Below are 7,682 nucleotides of genomic sequence, written 5' to 3'. Positions count from 1 at the left end.
TGTCACACAGTTTTACGAGTGATGTTAAAGATTATGTGCTCGTTATCAGCAGACAGGAAACCAGAAGCAAAGCAGAGAAAGAAATGCGACACATCCTGTCACTGTAAAATCTTATCAACCTGTGTGTTACACCAGAGAGCTGATAAGCTTTATGAGCATGATCACATGATGTTGCCTTTCATTCCAGTCATATTTCAACAGCACTATGAATGAAAGAGAAATGCATGATGGGAAGAGCCCCACCCAGCAGTGCTTTATAACATACAAAGCTTAGTCACTGGGTCAAGGTCATTGAATTCAGTGAAAGCCAGTTAATTTATTTTGACATCTAAATATGTCACAAAACTTGCTTTTCTGCTTCTCACCCAGATAAAAAGTGATTATATAACTGGCTGGATACCAACAATGAGAACCTGCACAGGTGCCCGATCACATGTCGAAGATGATTTTGTTCTCTTTATTTGGAGCTGTGAACTAATTCAGTGTATCAGGTAATGCAAGAGATTCATTACATGCTATAGTAAAAGTGTGCGGTCTGTTAACATAAAACACAGTTCATGTGGTGTTGGAAAACCATTTACAGTAAAATAAACACATCTCCAAAAGTTGATTCTGTTCATCTGGACGTCTTCAGTGGGAGAAACGTTTGGTCACTCATCCAGGTGACGTCTTCAGTCTCAGCTGACTGCAGGTTTCAATCTTATAAACAGGACAAACTGAGCTTTTTGAACACAACTTTATGGATTTATTGAGCAGTTTTCTCACGAGGACCCAGTTTAGTCAGTGTACTGTTAGTGTTTGTTTGTGTGTGTTTATGTGGGGCGACTGTGGCTCAGGGGGTTGGGAATCGCCGGTAAGACAGATGGTGCGATATGGCAGCCTCGCCTCTGTCAGTCTGCCCCAGGGCAGCTGTGGCTGCAACCGTAGCTGCCTCCACCAGTGTGTGAATGTGAGAGTGGATGAATAGTGGCATTGTAAAGCGCTTTGAGGGCTATATAAATGCAATCCATTATTGTTACTTATGTGTGTGTGGAACACTGGCGTTCAAATAAGCATCACAGTGAGTTTGTTTCCTATTTTAAAGCCAATCACAACATGAGATGCACAAACACGTCACACTGAGACAAATATTAGAATAACTGAGTTTTTCCCCATTAAAACGTCTTTAATAATGTATCCAACCACATGTTGAGAAACTCTGAATGTCTGCCGTAGTTTCAGGTGCTCTCAGCAGTTCTGTACTGACCTTGTAGCCTTATTGTGTTACATTATTAAATTCTGTCCTGTTAACCATCCTCTCCTGTCCTCAGGGAGGAAAGCTCTCTATGCTCTTTACCTTCTGCATGGTTGGTTTTTGGATTCTTTCCCTTTTTGATCCCTGAGCAATCACGACGGGATTACATCACAACTTTAATTTAGAAAAAGACTGCTAGTATAAAGGTGAGCAGTTTTCTTTATGCACTGTGACCCTGAACCGTTCTCGTCATTGCCAGGTGTGTCTGTATGTGAGAACATAAGTGTTAGACATCAAGCAGACTTTATCCAGGGTGCACAAAGTCTATATGTTGTTTGACGATGTCCTGGTAATTGTCCAGTGAAATGACGATGGATCATTGGTTGGCATGTATCCTGTTCCTGTGTGCTCCATCCTAAACTAAACACAATATTTCAGAAGTGAGAACCTGTCGAGGACCTCCTGCTGAGTACTGCTTAGTAAGAATATGTCACCATGCCTGGATTTACAGAGTCATGTTAGCTACTAGTTATTTTTACTTTAATCTCAGGTTATTTACACCAAATAGCCTTTTCCCCCCTTTTTTGGCCATTTAATCTTATCAGCGCTAAAGAATCTGTAACTACAGTGTTACGTCCCCCCCACCATGGCGGAGGCAAAGGTAGGAAGGAGACAGCAACACTGGACAACCACAATCAATGAAGGAGGAAGACCACAGAAGAGTTAAGTATCAGGCAGGATTTATTGGTTGCTTGCCTGGATAGTCAAACTTAACAACAGAAAAGAGGTGGGGGAGGAGGACTGGGCGGTTGATCCAAATCAAAGAAATTAATAAAACAAAAAGAGGTCGATAGCTTCCAGGGCCTAACCTAATTGAAAGAAAAATGCAAAACAAAAGGCCTACCTAGCTACTCGACAAAAGGTCAGTGAAAACATACAAGAGTGGCATCAATCGCATAACCTAGTGTGACTAACAGAGTAAAATCTACAACCAGTGTACAGGGTACCCCAGCTTACCTGTCCAGCCTCCCACCACACACAATATAAAGATGCTTGTTCGCAAATGTTTGTCAAAGCAGAAGCCAGCAGCCCCAGCTGGCCAGGGAGCGGCTCATTTGTAGTGTTCTTTGGAGTGTGATTGGCCAACTGAGCCCAGACCAGCCAATAGACACCTGCCAATCAACTTTGAACTGGCCAATCAGTGGAGGCCTGACGCCTGAAAGATAAATAGAACACAAAACAGAGCACAAAAGCAAAGCCACACCCCTTGGCACGTAACAACAGTGTAGAGATACATGAGCACAGTGGTGGTTTATAGAGGGAAATGGGAAAATGGGTGGGTGGGACTGTGTTATCGGTGCGTGTATGCGTTCAGGGTCTTTGTCTGTGGGTGTTTGTGCTGATGCCCTGTAGCGCCTCCCTGAGGAAGCAGGCTGAACAAGTTGAATAAGACCAGCCCTTTTAGCAATCACCTGGTGACAGTGGGAAGGAAAAACTCCTTTTTAATAGGCAGAAACCTCCAGCAGAGCCACGCTCAGAGAGGGGAAACCATCTGTTGTGAACGGTTGTGGGTGATAAACCTCAATAAAAAAGATTCAAATATGAAAGGTCCCTTTTTTGATGTTGCCTAAAGCTTAGGAGATAGTTCCAGTTTACTATCTAACACAGCTGACAAGTTGTGTCTGCGAGGAAGCAAAAAGGTTGTGTGAGAGAAACAGTGGTTACTAGATGTAACTCAGGTTCAAGGGACGTGCCCCTTTAGCCTTCATCACTGACTGGTGTCCAGTGACTTTAGACTTTAGAGCTTTTATTGTTCGGTTTCTTGCACACTGAAATTGGGTAGCAGGACCACAAAGGTGCAAAAGTAAAGAAAACAATCTACAACGAGGAAAAAGCAAAATATATGTATCCATATATGTGAGTAAACTGTAGACATGGTGTATGAAACACTGAAACAGAAACGTTGTTGGGCTGTATACAAGGGCAGTTATATAATATATTAAATAAATGAATAATGGTGAAGGAGCTATGGTGGATGGTAATTCACTGAGAACAAAATATTGCACCAAACAAGGAAAGACTGAGATATAGCACATAGCAGTTGATCAATAACAGCGTCAGAGTGGTTGTATGGGAGAAGTGTGCTCACACAGAGGTCTGACAGCTCACAGGAAGAAGCTGATCTTTAGTCTGCTGGTTTGCACCTGATGGATCTGAACCTTATCCAGAGGGCAGGATGTTGAATAGATGATGGTGTTCATCACCAACCCTTTACTCCACCCTTGAATATCAGCATGCAAAAGCCCTCGAGATGACTGGAACATATAATGTTTGCTTTGGTTACCATTTTAGTTTAGCATTAGCATTAGCACTACAGGTGTCAGGTATGTCAAAGGTAAAATCACCCAGGCAACAAATCAAATCACTTTTATTGTCACATCACATGTGCAGGTACATTGGTACAGCACATGTGAGTGAAATTCTTGTGTGCGAGCTTCACAAGCAACAGAGTTGTGCAAAATACAATAATGTAAACAAGCAAAATACAAGAATGGCTACATCTGAAACTAATAAATATATGTACAATATATAATAGTATATGCATTTCTGGATGTGTATACTAAATGTTTTTCTACGTGTGTGTGTGTGTGTGTGTGTACACATATTTTACAAATTAAATAGAGTAAACAATAAAATAAAATATATAAAATATACAGAGTTGAATATGTGCAAAACAGTGGCATTACTGTACAGTATGGAGTGCATAATGTTAAAGTTCCAGTAGTGAAGCTGAGGTGTCTATGAAGTGTTCAGCAGTCTGATGGCCTGATGGAAGAAGCTGTCTCTCAGTCTGCTGGTTCGGGACCGGATGCTGCAGAACCTCCTTCCTGATGGAAGCAGTCTTTTAGGAACGCAACCCCTGATCTGTGAACACCAAATAAGAGAGAATTCACTACAGTGTCACAGGTGTTCACTCACCTGCCTTCACAAGCCTGTGAGCTGATTGGCAGATGGCAGTTTCCTTTTAATTTTTTCAAAGTGCCATTAGGTTATATATACTGTGTTTTGGACAAATGAGTAGTCAATCCTTTACTTCATGAAGGTCATTCATCAATCACACATGTAATTTTCTTAAACATGGTGATTTGATGTTGTATAATTACCTGATGAAAAAAGTTTGGAAAGCTCAAATCTGAATGTTCCTCACAAAAACATTCAAAAACGAACAACACAGCAGAAACACAGAGTACAACACGTGTGTGTCAGTGTGCTGCACAGATAAATCTCAGGTTAAAAAGAGAGAAAACAACAGGCTCTGCATGCAGGACTCAGTCTGAACACCAGGTATTTCTGCACCTGTATTATTACAGCGAACGAGTGACACACGCTTATGTTGCTGTGCACACACACCTGCATCAGCTGATGATGGTGTTACCTGAAGACTTAAAGAAAGAATCCAGTCACAGTTAACCTTAAGATGGACGGTTACCTTGAAAACGTGTATTAGAGTTCATATAAAACCATTTAAGTGAGACATTTACTCAAAATGCAGAAAAGTGAGTCCCACGCTCGTCTCGGGTAAAAAAGTGTGACAAGAGTCATGGTGGGAACCTTTGAACAGCAATCTTATAGCACTTCGAGTATTGAACATGAAGGAGAAGTTCTAAGTTGTGCCTCCTTTTGTCTTGGCCAACAAAAACACAGGCAGGGAGGTGGGGAATGTGGACAGGAAGCTGCAGGAAGCTACACAGCAGCAGCTCTGAGGCTGGCTGAGCTGGAAGTGAGCGGCGTCCTCCAAGAAACACAGACAGCGTCCCACAGATGTCAAATAAACCCATATTCACATCTCATCTAAACCCATTCAGTGTTTGTCCAGACACACGAGCATGCATGGATGCTTGTGCTGCATGTTTAACATTTTTCTTCTCTTCTCTTGTTTTTCTTGGTTAAACACACTCATGCTCGTACATTTAGCTTTGTCCCCTGGTCTCTGTCGGTCCCTTGTTTTGTCAGCACACCAAGACTTCTGTTCTGGAAGATTTCTTCCCTTTCTTTGTTTCCACTCTTTGTTTGTTTTATTATTCATTTATGTTTTTCTCAATTTTGCTTTCTATTAATTTCTCTCTTCAAACATTCTTTGTGCTCTCTGCTGTTGTTTTTATTGTTTTGCATTAGTTAATCTCAGAGTGAGACCAGTGAACTTTGCAGCTCTAAGAGCGAGTCTTCGCTCACTCAGTCTGTCAGAGGCGCAGTTAAAGCAACCGCTGCAGGCTTTCAGTAAAAACGGTGCTGCTGGAGTGATTGGAAGTCTCCTGACTGTTTGACCTCATTCAGCACTGACACAGAGGCTGCTGTGCTCCTGCAGGGGGCACCAAACATCGCAGGTTAAGTAGAGCAGCATTGGACAGGACGTCGCGCACACTGTGTTTTAAGCATTGCTGCTTTATGATAACTGTGCTTACTTAAAAAGGCATAATAATACAATTTTAAAATGAAAGAACAGATCTGAAGTATTAATCATTTTAAAGAGTATTTGTGCTTCAGTTTATAGCAGTGCCACTCCAGCAGAGGGTTGGAGTCAGAGAAAATATTATGTGCAGTTGTTTAACCCACAGAAGCGTCTAACCTTTAATTATTGAGACACACAGAGTGTAAACTGGATAAACATACTTTGTGTTAACAAGTTCTGCAGAACTAAAAGTGCATCGAAGCACATTTTCTCCAGAAATCACCAGTTACTGCTGTAATAGTTGTATATAAAAGACTTTACTCTGCTTTTCTTTAAATGAGAAGTGGAATAGAGGCACAGGCATCAAAAACAAGCTGCATTTAACCCTTGTAATGTCCTCGGGATTTCCATACACCAAAAAAATGACCCCAGGACAACACAAGGGTAAAAAATGTCCTTGTATATTTTATTTTAAACAAAAGACAAATTATCCTCCAATTAGTTTCTGAAAATAAGTCTCCAAGCCATGACCAATAACTGTAAAGGTCACGGTTATTTTCAGGAGAATAATGACAGCATCGTTGCTCTTAATGGATTTCCCCTGTGGAGGCAACAATAGAGAAAGAAAAGTGTAAGATTACGTGTGCCTGTGCACAGACATGTGCTCGCGTGCTTGGAAAAAGGTACATTTCCATCCTTCAAGGGGACCTGGAGAGGTAAACATCATTAGTCTTTGAGACGTTTGATGGTCCAGCATAAAGCCACAAAGCAGCTCTCACCCACCTGTTTACAGACTTAATTAACAGGCAAACTTCAAGCTAGATGGAGGCTATGTCATCAGTGGAACCAGGCTGGGGGTCATGCTCTCATAGCTTCACTCTGGAAGAATTTAAGAGACCTTAAAGTCATAAAATATAACCTCCCAGAGAAGCAACCTACGCTGAGTATTGGCAGCATTAACAGTAACAGAACTTATTGGTCTTCTAATCAGAAAAGCTGAGGAGGCAAGCAGACCACGAGACAACGCGTACACGTTTGATTATGTTTCGTTTAGTTAGCAAAAGGTCAAAAGGTCCATTTTTATCTTTTTATCCACAGTAAGTGGAAACAGTCTCACTCGCTGTCACCGTGAAGGCTGATAGAAACAATGGCATTAATCAAAGGTGATTCTTATTTATATGAACCATTTTTCATAAAGGATTAAAGAGGACATGAAGAGAAAGGGCACTCTGAAATTAAACTATAGTTACATTATCAGGTTAACGAGGGAAATGTAATCAACATGTCTTTGCAGGAGGAGGAATTACTCTGTGCGAGGAAGCATGGCCTTTCTTTGGCTGCCGTCATAAAAAGTCTATTTTGAAGCTTTAGTTTGATGAATGTAACGGTCCCGCGTCTGTGACTCAGTGTTTTGAGTTTGTGGTTTCACTTTGGTTCTTGTTGTTTGTTATATTTCACTTTGTTTATTTCTCGGCTTCACTTTACTTCTATTTGAATTCTGGTTTCTTTGATCTTCTATGTGGTGTTTGAGTGTGTTAGGCCAGAGGTGGGACCAAGTCATTGTTTTGCAAGTCTCAAGTAAGTCTCAAGTCTTTATCCTCAAGTCTCAAGTCAAGTCTCAAGTAATGTCAGGCAAGTCAGAGTCGAGTCTCAAGTCACTGGTGTAAAAGTCCGAGTCAAGTCACAAGTCTGAAACTTTGAATTTCAAGTCCTTTCGAGTCTTTAAAAAAAAACAAACGAAAAAATAATGTTGCAGTTATATGCTAAATGTAAATATTAGACCATGTAATTTTTAAATCTGTGTTTTTCTCAACACATGACAAAATAGTGAACTTAGAAAATATACACAAATTGTGAAATTGCACCTCTTTAAAATGCAGCTCAATTAAACCTAGCTCCAAGAATAATTTTCACCGACAGTTCTGAGATAAGCTGCATGTTATTCTTGGATGCGGTTGTAGGACCGGCTTTAAAATCGCATGACAAAAATATCATACA

Source organism: Mchenga conophoros, linkage group LG23 (assembly GCF_057382185.1).
Source record: "Mchenga conophoros isolate Kocher_MC1m ecotype Shallow Benthic linkage group LG23, M_conophoros_male_GT1.1, whole genome shotgun sequence".
Classification (NCBI taxonomy): domain Eukaryota; kingdom Metazoa; phylum Chordata; class Actinopteri; order Cichliformes; family Cichlidae; genus Mchenga; species Mchenga conophoros.
Note: the sequence above shows the minus strand (reverse complement) of the source record.